Source organism: Xenopus laevis, chromosome 6L, assembly GCF_017654675.1.
Source record: "Xenopus laevis strain J_2021 chromosome 6L, Xenopus_laevis_v10.1, whole genome shotgun sequence".
In the NCBI taxonomy this organism is placed as follows: domain Eukaryota; kingdom Metazoa; phylum Chordata; class Amphibia; order Anura; family Pipidae; genus Xenopus; species Xenopus laevis.
Window position 1 is genome coordinate 153,156,184 of NC_054381.1, and position 19,781 is coordinate 153,175,964.

The 19,781-nt window shown below is 42.9% G+C and overlaps 1 protein-coding gene across 3 annotated transcripts in view; it reads right to left on the bottom strand.

Moving 5' to 3' along the window:
• cyrib.L (CYFIP related Rac1 interactor B L homeolog) overlaps window positions 1-19,781 on the bottom strand; it is a 111,769-nt gene that overhangs the window by 73,155 nt on the left and 18,833 nt on the right. For 2 of the 3 annotated variants that reach the window (XM_018266293.2, XM_018266292.2), the window contains exon 2: window positions 5,894-6,017. The exons of the other annotated variant lie outside the window; for it this stretch is intronic. The gene's annotated coding sequence lies outside the window, so the exon portion shown is untranslated. The remainder of the gene's footprint in view (window positions 1-5,893; window positions 6,018-19,781) is intronic. 3 annotated transcript variants of the gene reach the window in all.

Genomic DNA, 19,781 nt, shown 5'->3' on the forward strand with positions numbered 1-19,781 from the left:
CCTACTGTAAATGATAAGGATATTAGAAGTCATTGAGGGGTTGTTCTGTGACCATATAAAGGCACAAGGCTGCAGGCTGAATTATACAGGGAACTCTGAGTATCACTCAATATCTTTTAGACTGTAAGCTCTTTTTCAGGCACAAAACTATGGGTAGGCAGAGAGGCACATGCCTAGGACTCAATGGTGAGGGGACACTGGACATGTACCTCTTTTACTAAGCTCCCCTAGTTCAGGCTCTGCAGATCTCAAATGCAGTTTTAACAATTCTCTGGACTCTCCAGGTCTCCCCAGTGCCGCTCGCTGGTGAACTTGCACATGGGAGGGGGCAGGGACATCACCATTTATCATTGTGTCCATGCAACTTGGCTCATGGCAGCACTTTTGGGCAGGGCCCACTTTAACTATCTTGAATCTGTCAGTGGTTACTTTTTAAAGTTTTTATATTTAAATCCGTTTTTATCACCCACTTACCGTACAGTTCTGCAGAATATGTTGGCACTTTACCATTAATAATAATTTCAGCCAGAGCGCCTCAATTTCCAAACATCACTGACAAACATACAAGTCAGTACGAGAGTCAGTGAATTGGATGAGGCTTATCTGTGCATATGAGCTCGGCCCAAACAGACCCACCTAGCAGGACTCACGCTGGCACAGAGCGATACACACTCACCCTCAGCCGGAAGAGAATCTATTTCTCAGCTTGTGCGAGTGCTTCCCATACACCTCATTATACAGGTCGTCAGCAGGTGGGCGCTAATGAGAAGCTCCAGAGGGAGATCAACGAGCGCCGGGGCCACAAGTTACTACATTGGATATTCCAGGCCGAATGGAGGTAAAGCAATACATTTCTTTTTCTCTCTTTTTTTAATACTTCTTTTGCTAGTCATCTGTTTCAGTAATAATCATAGATTTGGGTGGAATCATTTTATCGCTGCTAGATCTAAGGGGCCAGACGGCTTTGGAATGTACCCCACTGGATCAAGTATTAGGGTCACACTGGGTGACCTTGCCTTCTATGTGGCCCCGTCTGTAATGTCACTCAGCATTAATTGTGCCATAGCTTCCTAATGTATTGTTTTCTGAATGCCCGGCTTTGCGCATCAATTAAAAACACATTATTTATTAACACATTATTACTATTTTCCAGTATACTGTCCCTCTAAATACTTTCACAGTACAGGGATGGGATCCATTAATCAGAAACCCATTATCCAGAAAACTATAAATTACAGGAAGGCTATCTCCCATAGGCTCCATTATAATCAACTCAAAATTGCCTCTTAACTATTCCTCCTGCAAGAATCAAGAGCCTCTCCAGCTAACAAGACACAAACTGATCATCTTCCCACCTAGACCTACTGCCTTTGTAATTTCTACTCATGACATCCTTATTACACCTGTTGATGCAACACAACACATTAATTCCACTGCCAAAATCATGTTCCTTTGCACTATTATAAAGACCCATCCTTTTTCCCTCAATCAATTACTAAAACTCTCATCTAGGCTCTTATCCTATCCCCCCTGGTCTACTACAACCTACTAATTATCACTCTATCCTAAATGCTGCTGCTAGAATCCTCTGTCTCCTGAATGAACCCGTCATTGCCTAGAAGCCCCCATTCACAGGGTTGCCTATCACCAATTGCAACAGCTTCGGTTAACTTACAGAAACTATTCTCCAGACATTTCTCCACGTCAGACCATTACTAAGGCATCATGAATTTCTCCAGGACATCCACCCTCTCTATAGAGTGATATCCAAAGAGACAGAAACTCATGCTTGCTTCCATTATATAGACTGGGAAAACAGGAAGTATAAATACTACCCCTGGGCCTATGGAAACACATCCCACTCCAGGGCATAGTTACACTTCCTCACGTTAAGTTTAGTTAACTCCCTACATCTCCAACACTTCAAAGCCCTTCACTCCTCTTCTCTGCTCCATATGTTTCTGGTCAACTCCTTGGTTCCTCTCAGAGCCACCCATTTCCTCTGCCATTTCCCATCTTAAAGGAGAACTAAAGCTTAACTAAAGAAGTAGCTAGAAATGTTGTACTTAGTTTTTGGCCTCTGTACCAGCCCAAGGCAACCACAGCCCTTTAGCAGTAAAGATCTGTGTCTCCAAAGATGCCCCAGTAGCTCCCCATCTTCTTTTCTGCTGATTCACTGCACATGCTCTGTGCTGCTGTCACTTACTGAGCTTAGGGACCCACTCACAATATACAGTACACATAGAATAGAAATGTCACAATATAAGGCTGATTAGTAATTAATACAGATAATTACTACATGGCAGCACAGAAACCAGTGCAATTAGCATCAGAATTTAATAATCAGCAAACCTGTAGCATCAGCTTATATTACAGCCCGGGAAGGTCATTTTCTGCTGGATAATTAGCCCTAAGTTTAGCTTCTCAACAGCTGCTCAGAGCCCACTGAGCATGTGAGTGTCACAGACACTTTCCAAGATGGTGACCCCCTGTGACACGTTTGAAGTCCTGGATCATTGCTGCTATTGACAAGCTGAAACTTTAGCCTCGTGCAATAAGTTCACTATATAAAATATGGCATTTTTAGCCATATTAATATTTAAGGTTTAGGTCTCCTTTAAACTCCACTCTCTTTCTGCTCCTAATCCCTGGAATTCTATCCCCAAAGAAAGAAAGTCAGATCCTACTTCTAGGAGCTCAAGCAAGATATCTGATCCAGTCTTGCACTTGCACAATAATACCCCAAACTGTGCAAAGAGCAGGATCTATCTCCCTCTTATTTGTGCTAAATATGCACAGTGCTGTGTATATCAGTAGGGCTATGCATACTATAGACTTATATTTTATCTGCATATGTGAAAACCTCTATGTATAGGACTTGGCAGGACAGCCAGCTGCAAAGGACCTTGTTCTTTATCCATGCCATTGTGCACACTATTCACTAAGTATAAATGCTCCATGCAATAAACTGCAGATGGTTAAATAATAAATAGATCAGTTAACCTTGTAAATTAAAAAAAAAACTTCAATGGTTTATGAAAAGGAAAGTAAAGGATATGAATGCCAATGCTTTTCTTATAACATATATGTGAGTGCCATCTGCAAAGCAAAAACCAATACTAACTTGTCTGTATTTCACATTAAATATAATAGGGGGTGTAGCAAATGTTTTCACTTCCTTCTTGCCTTGTGGTCTAAAACATTCCAGTTTTACAAACACAATATGGTCATTATGGTTAATGAGAATGCTAATAAGTTCTTTAAGTGCATATTTCCAGCACATATTACTGAGCACAAATGCAAAGCCATTAACATGTCAGGCAAATGCAACACTGAATTAACCACAGACAGAGAAGTGTCCAAAGAAGCAGAGAGATCAGAGAGAAGTCAGAAGATGGAGGAGAGGGGGAGGGAGGCCCAGAATTAAAGAGGGAGAAATGAAAGAGAAGTCTGAGAAGAAGGGAAAGCACAGATGAGAAGGAGAGAATGATCTAAAGCAGGGATGTCCAACTGGCGGCCCTCGGGCCGCATGACCTCCCCTTATGTGGCCCTCCATATCAAAGTCTGTCTGCTGTGTCTGTTTACCATATGTAAGATTTAAAAGGTATCACTACAGAGATTAACTGGCCCCTGCATTGTTTAAACCTCAAATTCACACTGTAATCCCCTGTATTGTTGCCACATTTGATCCCCCTGTATTGTTCACACTTGTGGCACCTCTATTGTTTATATCCTAAAGGCCTGTACTGTTCTACCTGAGACCCAGACTGAAACTGCCACATTGTTCACCTGTTCACACTTTATACAAAATACTAATGGGGCACCAGCACTGTGTCACTGTATGTAGTACATATTAGACTGCTCCTGATTCCTGTCTCCTGCTCTGTTCTGCCTTCCCTATGCTCCCATTTGAAAATTATTGTTTAATCATATGCTGGGGTACTGTATTATACACAGGGGAGGAGGAGGCGGCATATGAATTTATGGGTATGTCTTAATATGACTTAACTTTTTTCACATATGAGTGACATCCCTGCTGGTGCCGGGCCAAGTTAGTTTGGCTCCCTAGGCAAAAGCTTCAATCAGCTTCCCCCTGTCCTGCATTACCATTTCCCTCCTTACCATGATGGTTTTTAAATAAAGAGAACAAGAACATGTACAACACTTTTTCATTTATATTACTGCCCCCTGTACCTGTGCAAGCAAGCTCAGCAGCTATCCATCATACAGCCCTCCTGCAGCCATCATTCATATTGCCCCCAATCTTTACCTTTGCCAGCAGCAGCCAAAAATAAATCTGATGACATCATATGGCCCCCAAGTATTTATGTGCCTGTGCCAGCGCCCAGCAGCAACAGCAAACATATGGCCCCAAATCTGTACCTGGCTGTGCCAGCAGGAAGCTTCACACTTTACAGTAATAGAAAGAAAGTCTTCAGTTCAGTGTAACTGTGCAAGTCTGAGAGCACCGAGAGCCACACCAAGCAGCCCCCCAGCTCTCTGCCTCTCTCTGTCATCCAACACATCAGTGACGTCATTGACGCGTATACGCACATCGCGCTGCCGCACCGCACAGAAGGAGCTATTACTTGCCGGCAAGAGGAGAGGGTGAAGGAGGGGGATTCCACCCGACTAAATGACCATGATTACTGAAGCAAATTATTAAATAAACGCTTGAAAAAAAAAAACCCCATTAAAAGTGCCCCCTCAATGATGGCGTCCTAGACAGCTGCTTACTCTGCCTACCCCTAGTTCGGCCCTGATCACTGCAGTGAGCACCAACCATCTGTTTTTTTGGTGTGCTATTAATGTGGACATGGTGTTGCGGTAACATGGGTGTGATTTGAAGTGGGTGTGGTCTAAAAATAGGGAGAGGCTAACTATGGCTTCCATTATCGGCCCTCCACCATGTAGATTAGAAAAATTCCAGCCCTCTGTACCATATAAATTGGACAGCACTGATCTAAAGAATGAGAATGAAAGAGAATAAAACTGTGTATGCAGATTCCCCCCAGGAGCCCCTCTGATTTGGATGGATTATGTTCTCAAGCTAGCCTTGGTTACTACTACCCTGGCCTTGAGGCAGAGCCACCTGCTTGGCTGTAAGAGCAGTTCTTTGTTTTTCTGTGCTGTGGAGAGATATCTCTATGCTCCCCACTGGTAACCCCCTTCTTACAAGTTTATAAAAACTCTGTCATCTCTTTGTTCAGAGCAAAACAGCAGAAGAAGGAATAAGAGAGAGACGTCAAATAATGCAAAAGAAGAAAGAGAGGAGTGTCCAAGAATGAAAAAGATAGACCCAAAATATAAGAGATGCCAAAGGGAAATCTAAAGGTAAAAGAAAGGAGAACGGAGAAGAATGTTCAAGAATGGCAAGAGCTAGAGAGAGCAAAACAGCAAAGGCTGGGGAATAAGCGAGAGGAGTCAAAGAATGAAACAAGATTTATGAGAACAAGAAACAGAGGGAGACAGAACTTAAGTTGAGAACAGAAATGAGAGGAAAGAGGTATAGAAGCCCAAGAACATCAGTGGTGTTTATTTCATAGCCCTACAGCTTTAGTTACACTAATTTCTACTATCTCCATACAATGAAGGGAGTAGGACCACTATACCAAGCTGTAGGTGGGAGGCTGAGAATTATTAATTGGATGCTGAGAGCTGCAGTAAAATCAGGCTGCCAAAAAGATCTTTAACACAACAGTTGAATATTGGACACTTCATTATGGCCAAGTGATATCAGTTCTCATTTTTACTTTATGTAAATTTACTTGGCACAGACAGGTGATCATTTTGGCACTAGAGGTAAAACAGTTGGAAGTGATAATAGGCCTAAACATATATACATTTAATAGACCTCAACATATATATGTGCCCTGTGCTGACTGTTTGGTACCTGTGGATATTGTGCTTCTGGATCACCATGTGCTGGAAAAAAGATCTGAAGACTTGCGGCTTATCCACTGTCACTTTGGGTTGTGCATTCAGTATCCTTTCTCCACTGTGTCAGCCAAACAAATCTGAGAAAATAATAGAGGAGTAAACAGTCAACACCCATAACAGGTGTAGTAGGGAGAGATGGTGTCTATAGTAACAGTGGGATAATAGTCTCTGGGAAGGGAGTGTGACTGTGGGATAGCAGGTATAGTAGCGAGAGATGGTGCCTATAGTAACAGTGGATAATAGTCTCTGGGAAGGGAGTGTGACTGTGGGATAGCAGGTATAGTAGGGAGAGATGGTGTCTATAGTAACAGTGGGATAATAGTCTCTGGCAAGGGAGTGTGACTGTGGGATAGCAGGTATAGTAGGGAGAGATGGTGCCTATAGTAACAGTGGGATGGAGTGTGGCTGTGGGATAGCAGGTATAGTAGGGAGAGATGGTGCCTATAGTAACAGTGGGATAATAGTCTCTGGCAAGGGAGTTTGACTGTGGGATAGCAGGTATAGTAGGGAGAGATGGTGCCTATAGTAACAGTGGGATGGAGTGTGGCTGTGGGATAGCAGGTATAGTAGGGAGAGATGGTGCCTATAGTAACAGTGGGATGGAGTGTGGCTGTGGGATAGCAGGTATAGTAGGGAGAGATGGTGCCTATAGTAACAGTGGGATAATAGTCTCTGGGAAGGGAGTGTGACTGTGGGATAGCAGGTATAGTAGGGAGAGATGGTGCCTATAGTAACAGTGGGATGGAGTGTGACTGTGGGATAGCAGGTATAGTAGGGAGAGATGGTGCCTATAGTAACAGTGGATAATAGTCTCTGGGAAGGGAGTGTGACTGTGGGATAGCAGGTATAGTAGGGAGAGATGGTGCAAATAGTAACAGTGAGATAATAGTCTCTGGGAAGGGAGTGTGACTGTGGGATAGCAGGTATAGTAGGGAGAGATGGTGCAAATAGTAACAGTGGGATAATAGTCTCTGGGAAGGGAGTGTGACTGTGGGATAGGAGGTATAGTAGGGAGAGATGGTGCCTATAGTAACAGTGGATAATAGTCTCTGGGAAGGGAGTGTGACTGTGGGATAGCAGGTATAGTAGGGAGAGATGGTGCCTATAGTAACAGTGGATAATAGTCTCTGGGAAGGGAGTGTGACTGTGGGATAGCAGGTATAGTAGGGAGAGATGGTGCAAATAGTAACAGTGGGATAATAGTCTCTGGGAATAGACTGTGGCTTTTGTCACTGGCACTACAAACAGCATTTGAGCCAACAAAGTGAGCGCTAGATCTTACGTCTTGACTGAGAATAACTATATCCTCGGCTACAGTAAAAAGCCAAGGTAAATGTAGCATGAAATGAATTTCATCTCTTGGATGCCACATAAAGCAAAAGATATTCCGCAGACTGTAATGGCAGCCCCTGCTCGTTATTCCATTCCCATTTATATTATTGTTATGGTAACCTTTATAGAAAAGAAAAATAATTTCATCCTCAAGCATCCTGGCATTTGCAGAAGTGCAGAGTTGCGTAACCATAATATTAAAATGGTGCTCCCCGAAAAACAATTACGTGTAGTAGGAAAATGCAACAGGTACAAGAATGTGCTTTAGAGAAGTTGGGAATCAGGCAACAGAGAAAAAGTTTACCTGCGTGATTTGGAACCACTGACACTGAAAATTCATTTAAAAATGGGGCCCTGAGAGACAGCGGCCTTTTAGAGAATCAGTGTACCACCGATATCCATCATGTGGCCCCCATCAAGCCAAAGGTTGGCTCTGGACCTTCTGAAGTGCCTGCCACAAGAGTGTGTGCAGGTTTCACACTTACTCATGAACACTCACCTGGGGCCCCTAAGCTACACCCGCCCATCACTTATAAGACGGAGGCAATACTTGCAGTCTATGTGCAGTCCTATTTGAAAAGCATATATTTCAGTACTGTACAAAAGAAGGGAGAATACATCAAAAATACATTCATGATTCATACATTCTGATTCATGAAGGGGTAAAGAGGGCTTTTCATTGTCACTTGCCAGAACCGTTTAATGGGTAAAAGATCTTGCTAAACTAATTGAATGGCTTTTGATGAGGAGGCGAGAAGGAACCTAGACTCTGGGATGGCAGTGGATGTTATCTACCTACACTTTGCTAAAGCATTTGGTAAAGTATCACACACAATTTTAACGGTTAAATTAAGGAATGTTGGTCTGTGACATAATATTGGTACTTGGATAGAGAACTGGCGGTAAATAGAGAGTGGTGGGAAATGGAACATTTTCTAATTGGGCTCTGTACTAGGTCCCTTGCTTTTCAACTTTATTAATGATCTGGAGGTGGGCATTGAAAGTACTGTTTCTATTTTTGCAGATGATACTAAATTGTGCAGAACTATAGGTTCCATGCAGGATGCTGCCACTTTGCAGAGTGATTTGTCTAAACTGGAAAACTGGGCCGCAAACTGGAAAATGAGGTTCAATGTTGATAAATGCAGGTTATGCACTTTGGCAAAAATACACTATATGGCAGTGTGTTGGGAGCTTCCTTAAATGAGAAGGATCTGGGGGTTTTTTTTGTAGATAACAAGTTGTCTAATTCTGGGCAGTGTCATTCTGTGGCTACTAAAGCAAATAAAGTTCTGTCTTGCATAAAAAGGGCATTAACTCAAGGGATGAAAACATAATTATGTCTCTATAGGTCCCTGGTGAGGCCTCATCTGGAGTATGGGGGCAGTTTTGGACTCCAGTCCTTAAGAGGGATATAAATGAGCTGGAGAGAGTGCAGAGACTAAGTGCAACTAAATTGGTTAGAGGGAGGGAAGACTTAAATTATGAGGGTAGACTGTCAAGTTTGGGGTTGTTTTCTCTGGAAAAAAGGCGATTGTGAGGGAACATGATTACACTTTACAAGGACATTATAGACAGATACGGGGGATCTTTTTGGGCAACCTTTGCTTTTCCAGTGCTCATCCCCTAATCTCTCTTAATTCTCCCATTTAGATAGATCACAGCATCTAAAAGGAGCTTTCAGTTCATAAAGTGGAAATGTCACAAGCAGAGGAACCCAGCCATGTCTGATCTACCTCCGGCCACCCTCTGTGGGTAATGGTGACACTTCCTTTCCTGTAATGTGTAATTTTGAAAGATCTGACTCACCGTGAGAGTCTTGCACAAACCTACAGGAAAGGCAGCTCAAACTGTAGAGCCCAAACAAGAAAAGTCCTTTATATATAGTGAACACTTACACAGAGCTACTTTAGGGGCCCAATGGGCCACAGAGCAGCAGCAATAGTTGTAGGTATGAGCAGTAGGAGATAGCAGTAACTAGATGGAGACAGTAGGGCAAGTTGACAGCAATAAAATACTATATAAGCTTTGCCACATCCCTGGAGTCAACTGTAGTCCCTGCAAAGTGAGGGAGATCACACCTCTACATGCTGAGATCTACTCATTTAGCAAGGTTACCAAACAAGCACATTTCTGTCTGATTTTGCCATCCATGTTCTGGGCCAAATCAGACATAGGCCAACGATGGGACCCATCTGATGATGGCACATCCCAAAGCAGGATCTCCAAAGTTGCTGGTAGATATATGGCTTATAAATTGCTAACTTGGTCTGGAAGGTCTCAGCCGGTGTATGGGCAGCTAACAGTATTTCTGTTGTTTGAGGTGGGGCGGTTTTCAGCAGCTAGGTCTCGCTTATCTGCATCCTCCTGCCATAGACTACATCACTGACCTCGAGGAACCTATGGATGGAATCTATGCCAAGGTGATGGAGTTTATTTAGTGGGAAGAAAGCGGAGAGCTCTGATTTCACTGATGTTAAAGGCAGGGTCAGAAAAATGTGGGTATAGGGGGGTCCAGTGGGGTGCCGAGCATCATGGGATGAACCATTGTTTGGCAGATGAATAAACATAATGCCAAGTTAGATGGAAAATGCTTTGATATTTTGCCATGTAATTTAGGGAAGTATCAGCTACTTGATGACTGTTGTGCTGTAACTTCATAATGAACCAACAGGTGAGTAAGGGCAGAGACACACAATCAGATTCGTGGAGCTTTAGTAGCCCGGCGATAAATCCCATCTTCTTCGGGGAGACTAATTTCCCTGAACTGACTCCCGCCGACTAGAATCTAAATTGCCGGCGGGATAGCACTCGGAACACAGTTTTCCGAAGTCGCCCGAAGTTTCCTCATGAGACAACTTTGGACGACTTTGGAAAACGAAGCGCACTGATTGCCATCCTGTCACCGATTCACATTCTAGCCATGGGAGGCAGTTTGCAGAGATTAGTCGCCCTGAAGAAGAGGAGATTCGTCGCAATCTCCCCGAATCTGATCGTGTCTCTTCCCTAATAATCTGATTAGTAGTCGTACCTCTGATACTCCCGTAGAGGTGTAAAGTATTTATAATTACACGAGAAACCACTGAATGAAAACAACAGACTGCTATAATGAGTAGCGAATCTGGCGCCAAATGCATAGTAAGAACAGGGGAAGGAGACCAACATGGCAGCTCAGAACATAGCTGAACATTTACGTCATTTACAGCCTATTCTAGTGCAATGTTTTATCAATGTTACAATAAGACATTGGCTTCTCTAAATACGAATGATCATTTTCCGATTATATTCACTGAAAATAGTTCTTTGCCCCCCCCCCCTTTAATCCCAGTCCTCAAACACAGAGTGGAAACCCTAAGGGCCACAGGCAACTGTACGAGAGAATCTTTGTGGAACACTGCATATAATTAGTGGCACTACAAAAAGATTCTTTTAATGATCACCAGCCTGACCAGCCCTGGAGTATAGCTCAGCGTTGAGGAGAACACGGCTACAGAATTATATTAACAAATTAGAGACAGTTGAAAGAAGAGTTATTTGTACACAGAACTCAGAATGAAGACAACTGGGCTGGGTTCAAAGAACTTCATATGTATTGCCTGAATCCAACAGGCACATAGGAACTTAAACACATCAAGGGGCTCAGTAAAATGATGGTGAAATGAACAAACTCTAGAATACCAATGGCTTTATGTGGACACATTTAAAGGAGAACTAAACCCTAAAAATGAATATGGCTAAAAATGCCATATTTTATATAGTGAACTTATTGCACGAGGCTAAAGTTTCAGCTTGTCAATAGCAGCAATGATCCAGGACTTCAAACTTGTCACAGGGGGTCACCATCTTGGAAAGTGTCTGTGACACTCACATGCTCAGTGGGCTCTGATTGGCTGTTGAGAAGCTAAGCTTAGGGCTCGTCACTAATTATCCAGCAGAAAATGAGCTTCCCTGGCTGTAATATAAGCTGATGCTACAGGTTTGCTGATTATTCAATTCTGATGCTAATTGCACTGGTTTCTGTGCTGCCATGTAGTAATTATCTGTATTAATCACTAATCAGCCTTATATTGTGACATTTCTATTCTATGTGTACTGTATATTGTGAGTGGGTCCCTAAGCTCAGTAAATGACAGCAGCACAGAGCATGTGCAGTGAATCAGCAGAAAAGAAGATGGGGAGCTACGGGGGCATCTTTGGAGACACAGATCTTTACTGCTAAAGGGCTGTGGTTGCCTTGGGCTGGTACAGAAGCACAAAACATCATGTACAACATTTCTAGTCTGCTTCTTTAATTAGGCTTTAGTTCTCCTTTAAGGTAGTTTGCCTGAATTATACCACTGGGCACAGGCAGTTCCAACACATTCCCATTGGTTTGTAGATGGTCCAAACTAACACTTTTTCACCTTTCTTGGTGGAGCATTATAAAACATAAGTGAACCGCATCTCCATCCCCTGGGGACAATCAGGCAGATAGCAATGCCTACAGAAGTTGCATGAAAACGCCAACATTAGTTTTTGACTGGAGACACTCTTGGTGTGACATTCACTAAGATTCGTAGTTGCGCCAGCGTCCGCTTCGCCGCACTTCGCCAAATGTATTTTCATCAGCACTACGCAAATTCACTAAAATCTGAAGTTGCGCTCAGGGGAAGCGTAAGGTTGCGAAGTTGCGTTATCGTTTATGCGCCAAGCAAAGCAAAGTTACGCTAGCGATGCTTAATTTGCATACGGCGCCAAATTGAAGTTACAATGGAAGTATATGTAGCATCACTACACAAGCCTGGGAAACCTTCAAAACAGCAAATAAAACTTTTATTTTGCCCTACACATGTGCCCACTGTATAGTTAAGGTGCCATGCAGGGCTGCGCCGCACAGGTGCCCAAGGCAAGCCGGCGCACGCGTCGCCGGCTTAGCCCAAGTGCGCATGCGCAAAGTGGCGCTCGCGTGCGCATGCGCAAGAAAAGTGGTAGTTTTTACTTATTTTGCGCTTCTGCGCATGCGCCAATGTGCGCATGCGCAAATTGCCGGGAAATACATTCAGGCGCATGCGCAGGAGCGCAAGAAGAAGTAAAGACCGCAAAGAGTCGGGCACCGGACTGGGGGAAGGCGACAGAGGAGGTGCGTGCCTGGCGCCCCCCCCAGCTTTGCGCCCTAGGCACGTGCCTACTCTGCCTACCCCTAGTTCCGGCGCTGGTGCCATGAGTTAGGAAATGTAGGGGGGAAGGAGGGGAGCCCCAAAAAAAAATTCGATCTTTTTCAGCCTATCACCCATAAAAAATGAAAAAACGCCAGCGTTTTTTGGGACTTAGAAAATTTTTTAACTCATTTTGAAGCAATCCCTATCTACTCTATTGCACTTTGCCTGGTCTGAGGTGGCGAAGGAAGTCTGGCGTAAAAGGTATATAATTTGCATGTCAGTGAATTTGCGTAGTTATGTCCGTTGCGCAAATTCGCCAGGCGTAAGTGTGCGAAGTAACGCTAGGGATACAACTGTTGTCAAACGGCAACGTGCAGAAACTTCTTTATTTGTGGTGACCATGAGCCAACTCTAACCTGCTTTAAATGATCTGTGCAATATGGCGATCACACAATTTGGACATGATCCACAGAAGAATCTGCCTGTGGAGAGCCAAGCTTAAAAATGTAGCACTACAATGCTCAGCAATTCCACCACTGTCAAACAGTCATTGTGATGCCTTGGAGCCAACTCGTAGCTAGAACATACCTGCCTTAAGTGGCCGGCGCAATATGGCTGTCATGCCTGTAGGCCAAATTAGGCATGATCCACAGTAGAATCTGTAAAGACAAGCTTAAATCTACCACAAATAACAACTGAAGTAGAACTGTAGATAGGTTGAAACATTGTAGGCTTATTATTCCAGCTCAGACATTAACACATCCACAACATATTAGGAATATGAAATCATATAACAATTATGGTCAGGGTTATCTTCAATGTGGGGGCCTTGATCTGAATGAACCAAAGGGTCCGGATGTGCTTTAGCTTATTCTTATGAATAACTTGATAGCTCATCAGATGACTCATTGAAGCCTTTGAGGCTAAAGTGACCCGAGATGTTGGAATGATGTAAGTGCAAAAGGAATCCCCTGGAATTACCAACTACAGTTTGGAAACCTGCCCATGAGTCATAAGAAAGGAGCTGCACGTGGCTTTTTTTGGTAGTAGAATATTACTAACTGCCATTTGTGCTCATTGGAAAAGCACCAACCTTATCTCTTTGCCTTCTCTCTGAACATCAGCGCAGAAGACTATATTTAGTATTTCTCACTGTTGAACTGTTTACGGAGGAGATGATTTAATGCAAGTTGTCACTGTTACCTTTCTTCCCATTTGTAGTGTAAATGAGAAAAGTAAAAAGAAATCTTATAGCCCCTCAACACTTCTTTGTAGTCTCTGAAATCAACCATTTCAGTTCCTCAATGTGTCCTACGTCCAGGCCTCAAGCATCAAGGAAAACTAAGAACTGTAATTTCTCAACAGCTGAAGAACCACAGGCTTGGCATTCCTGCAGTACATCATTTCTTTCCTTATATAAGAGACAGGAACTTCCCCCAATGTTCCAGCCCTGTCTATATCCAAGAGAAGGACATGTGCAATTTTGTCACCCAATGTGGTCCCATGGAAATGCTTCAGTAAAAAGCAAAATAACCTTCTGTGTAGGGCCAGGCCATGGTTTGGCACACTCATCTGATGTGAGATCTGATGTCCTATTTATACCCAATTTGCTGTGCTTCATGGGATTCCTCCAGAATCAATCCATTAGTTGACATTTAATTTTCTAAGGTAACTGGACTTTTACTCTCAGCACAGGATGAAGTCCTATCTTGATAAAGTCTCTTAGGGGAGAGGCAATGGGGCACATACGTGGATTTTACTCCTTTATACTTAATGTGATACTTTACTCCTTTTAATATAATTACTCTATTGGACATTTAAATGGGGGGGGGGACTCCTTAGCATTCTGGCACACTCAGTAATCCTTTATGCCGTCACCTTTCCAAGTCGTTCAGGACAATGGAAACCATCTGTCACCCCGATTTTCCAGTAACGAGTGGCAACAGGCAGTTCCCATTCATCAGAATGACGGGCACCATGGAGAGGTATTGGCCGTCTCTCGGTCAGCTGAAAACTTTACATATAAAAATATTTAGGCCTTTGCATATGTTAAGGGACTTGGGAAGGTTCAAGTATTTCTTGTAAAGTCCATAAGGAGCAGGAGTAAGCCTGATGGAGAAATAGAGACTCAAAGGTCTCCCAGTGCCTCAGGCAAAGGATACTTTTCTATTGCTTAGAACGCCAACTAAATTTAATTCATTCCATCAAGTGATACAAGGAGGAAAGTAGCCACATTTGCTATTTTCATGCCACCTAAGACTTACTAGAGACGTGGCATAAACCAACGATACCATGAGCCGCTTCCATGCCTATCCAGTAAGTGTAACACATGAGCCAACCATACATGCCAACCACTTGCTATTCTGCCCTATCTTTGTCTGTATGATAAGCAGCCGCAGCCAATAAGCTGGCACTTATTAATAAAGTGACAGTTTTAAGATCCCACGAGCTGTGCATATATTTATATATCAGAGGCAGTTCCTCTTTTAGCTCATACAATACAAGCACTTGTTCATTTAGTTCCAGGCAGGGAGGAAGTGACAAGTTTACCAGTATAGGAGCTTGGTTATGTTATTGTTACTGTTATACTGACTAGTACACTGGCACTGTAAGACAAAAAAGTATCTTAAAGAGGCAGTTCCACTATAAGAGAACTTGTGGCATGTTACAGAATAGCCTCCTTTACGAATGGTCTTCCATTCGCCTTTTGGATCTTTCCAGCTTGCAATTTAAAATGCTACCTGGTCGTCGGGGTCGCTGACCCAGGGGATCTTAGTGCCAAAATATTCCATAGCTCCACCTCTGCCTCTTACAAACTAAGGTCCCTTTCACATTTTCACAAACTATGGTCAATGGAGCCTATGAACCTGGTAGAAAACCCACCTAGACATGGGGAGAACATACAAACTCCTCGCAGATAGTTTCCTGGCTGGAATAGAGTGGGTGGAGCTAGGGAGAGGCTATGTGGGGACATGGGGGGGAATCGGTTCGGACAAAGACCAGGAAGTCCTTGCAGATATTTATGATGGGCTGTAGGTTGGGCAGAACTGATGATGATCCATCACTATATAGAGATACCACTTCTATAGCCACCTACAGACAGCTCTGGCTATGAGAGTGCCGCATCTCTTATGCTGATATCAACGATAAAGACATGTAAATGTACAGAGGCTGGGAGAGGCATTATTTCTAATAGATTGTAAACTCTTTCAGTCAGGAACCTTAACCCAAACTGTGTATTGACACTGGAGCACAGAGTCTATTTTTACTATATAGTATATAGTGAATCTAACAATTCAATATTACGTGGGCAGTCAGGTGCACATTTCTACTCTAAAAATAAATGTATAAATTAATTGTTGGTTGTACCTAATCTGTAATGATGTTTTGGATTGGCCTTTCTAAAAATGTTTCTGATTGGTCCATTTCCAATCACTGCCTCTTTTGGATTGGCGGTTGAATACATGTTTGTGATTGGTCCCTTTTCATTTAAATATGACTACATGGTTTAATGTAAGGCACGAAACGCGTTAGGCTTTACTGTGGTGTTTTTTACTTAAATAAATACTTTTTTACTACATCAATCTAAGGAGTGTGGTCTGGTATGTGCCAGCCCTTCATTATCTATTTGCCTTATTTCTTATGTAACCTTTACCTAAAAAATATGTGAATGACAAGAATGAAACAGGAGGGTGCTATAGACAAGCTGTTTGTTGACAGTGTCTTGAGATCTACAACTCCTGAGCTAAGGTAAGTAACATCCTTCCTGGAGTTGAACCATTGACCTGGTCTTGCATTGCCTCCACTCAATGTGAGCAAAGGGCCTGGTTCACTGCAATTGTTATCCTTGTATTTACCAGTTGCAACTGTTGTTAATCTGGACATACAGTAGGTGATCACAGGTCTTTAGTCTGGCTATAAAACCCCTGCTCTGACTCATTGACCAACATAGGTCAAGCCTGCTTGGTCCTAGGTGCTCTTAACACTGCTTTGTTGTCGATTTGACTCCTGCTACCTGTGTGTCTTCCTGATTCTGACCCCGGCTTGTTCTGACCTTGAGTTTGCCTCACGATTCTGCTCCTGTTATCTGGTTCTAACCCGGTCTATATGACTACGTCTTGCTCCTTCCTTACCGGCTCCTTCCCCAGAGAATACATTTGGCGCCCTTGCCTGCCCCTGTGGGAGTTACTGGATTCTTGTGCAGTAAGTCCTAGCGGCACCTGAATATCTGAGGGCCATGCCCAAAGCCAAAAGTTGCTGTTATAGGCAGAAGAGGACCCAAAACAGATATCCAGTTACTTCCCTGGGGTTTGGGTTTGCCATATGTGACAGGTACTAAATAAAATCAGAATCCTACCAAGGGCAAGTCAAACCCAAAGAGAAAGATGATGGAAAGCGTTCCGGACCATTAAACATACTGATCTGGCAGCTGATTTCTAAAGGCAGATGCTTTAAATCAATTTGATTTGTTCCTCTTCACCTTAGAGGAGATGATCCCTGAAATGATTTGGGATTACTGTATGGTTCCAAAGCCTTGCTCCAGTTTATAGTTAATTGTGAAGGGGGATCAGAGTATTTAATAGTACATGTCTTACCTGCAGCCCCCCCACCAGCTTTGGTTGTTTTCAGTGATGCCTTTGACCCATAACCTACTGCTTTCCCTGCCCTAATTTTCTCTGTTGCACCTTGAGAAACTCATGACAAGGTCTACCTAACCTCATTCCCTGAATCCCTGTCCCCTGGGTTCCAACTGCATCTCTGATGTGTTCCTTCCTTGCACAGCTCTGGAATCCATGTCCTACCCCTGATCTTAGAGGAGCAAGTAAACTATCAGGAGTCCATCCCTACCTGATGTATGCAAGAACAGTGGAAGGGTCATAAGGGCCACCATCTAGGCGGGATAGACAGGACTCCTGTTAGGGATGCAGTCCAAGAATGAGCACAGATTGCCACAAAAGCAGCAGGGTGTGGATGGATCATCAGGAGTAGGGTTGAACAGATCGATGGAGTGGCCATGCAGGTGTATAGGGGAGAAAAATTCCTGAAGGCAATCTAAGGAACCATGGACGTTCTGAGACAGGATACATCTTTTATAGGAGTGACCCAAGCTCTCCAACTACTCCTACTCCAGGGAAACACCCCTCCTACCAAGCACGTTTCTCAAAATATCTAAGAGTTATGTTCAAAGAACCATGGACATTTTCAGGCAGGATACATCTCTATAGAAATGACCCTAAACTCTCCAACTACTCCTACTCCAGGGAGACACCCCTCCTACCAAGCAGGTTCCTCACAATATCTAAGTAGTAATATTCTAGTTGAAGATCCCCTATGCCCCCTATATATCTACAGGGTTGAAATGCCAATATTATTAAGGTGGCAACCCTAAATATCCATTTATATATTATAGCAGGTATTCTGTGTCTTTAGATGTTGAATATTAAGGGAAAATAATCCATGTGATGTAAGAGAATTCGAGGCAATATTGAGACCAGAAATGCAATTTTATTTCATTGTTGGGGCATCTCTGCACCGGTTGTAATTAGGGAAGGGTGAATTTGATCCGATTCGCTTTGCCAAAAATTCGCAGCAATGCATTAAAGAATATTGATGACGGGCGTCATGTTTTTGGACGCACAACATTTTTTCCTCCCATTGGAGTCTATGGCCGTCAATTCCAAGGTGAAACTCTGGGAAAAAATTCGCTCACCCGTAATCGTAATTAAGCCAATAAGATGCATTTCAACCTCTGAGTTTAATGTTATCATTTCTGACAATGCGGTGCTGGTATTACAGTATTGATTGGCACCTCTGGGTTTGGGGGGGGGGAAAGATTTTTTTTCTCTCTTTTTATTATTATTAGAAATAACACAGGTTTAATCTGTTGCCGAGCAGAAATATCAATTCATTATTCCCGCCTATTAAAAGGCAGAAATAAATTAGCCTCATTAGGAAACAGGTTGAGAAATAATGGTCATTGTGACAGCGAGAGAAAATAAAGCCGCTCAGCAATATAAAGTTCAGACATTATTGATTCGGCTCTTGGATCAATCTGTTTATCCGCACAGCACTGTGGGCCCAGCAATCTCTTGCCTTGGCACAGGCCCAGCACTAAGCAGTGAGCTCCTCTTAATTATTCATACGCGGCTCTAATAAGCTTAAAGGATTTCCATTGCTTTCTAATGATTTCCACCAATCGATGCCTGTAGTCAGCTAAGGAAACTCTCTATAAATTTAAAGAAGCAGTTTCTCCTTTTCTTCCATTTTTTAAATGCTGCAGGACCCATTTGCAAAAGGCGAGAACATGAGTAACAAGGGCCACAAAACGGCCGTCTGTAGAGCCCCGAAATCTAGCGCCAAAACTTCTGCCATTGCTTCTAATATCATGTATTAAAAATCCAGGGAGCCATATTTAGGGACCGATGCATCAAGGGTCGAATATCGAGGGTTAATTAAGGGTTAACCCTCAATATTCGACTGGGAATTAAAATCCTTCGACTTCGAATATCGAAGTAAAAGGATTTTAGCGCAAAAACTGCGATCGAACGATTAAATCCTTCGAATCGAACGATTCGAAGGATTTTAATACAACGATCGAAGGATTATCCTTCGACCAAAAAAAATTAGGAAAGCCTATGGGGACCTTCCCCATAGGCTAACATTGGGTTCGGTAGCTTTTAGGTGGCGAACTAGGGGGTAGAAGCTTTTTCTTAAAGAGACAGTACTTCGACTATCGAATGGTCGCATAGTCGAACGATTTTTAGTTCGAATCCTTCGATTCGTAGTCGAAGGTCGAACTAGCCCATTCGATGGTTGAAGTAGCCCAAAAAACACTTCGAAATTCGAAGTTTTTTTACTTCGAATCCTTCACTCGAGCTTGGTGAATTGGCCCCTTAGTGTTTCCCATCACCTTGTGTCTAGTAATGGGCGAATTTATTCGCCAGGCATGGATTCTCAGCGAAGAAAGTCGCACGTGTAAAAATTTACGTGCCCATTGACTTTTATGCATTTGGACATAAAGTTACACACGTAAAAATTGTTGCACGTCAAAAATATTTTGACATCCATTAACTTCAATGCGCCTCACTAATTTTTCGGAGTTACGCAAATTTTTCAGCGAAGCGAAATGGGACAGTTTCACCAATCACTACTTGATGCTCCCGTTTTGTGGATCAGGAATGACGTGGAAGATAACAGATAAGGGGATCCCAGGAGATGCTCATGTGCCTCCAACCTCCCACCTCTTAAAGGGGTGGATCACCTTTAAGTTAACTTTTATAGAATGGCTAATTTTAAGCTACTTTTCAATTGGTTTCCATTTTATTATTGTTTTGAATTATTTGTATTGTTCTTCAGACTCTTTCCAGCTTT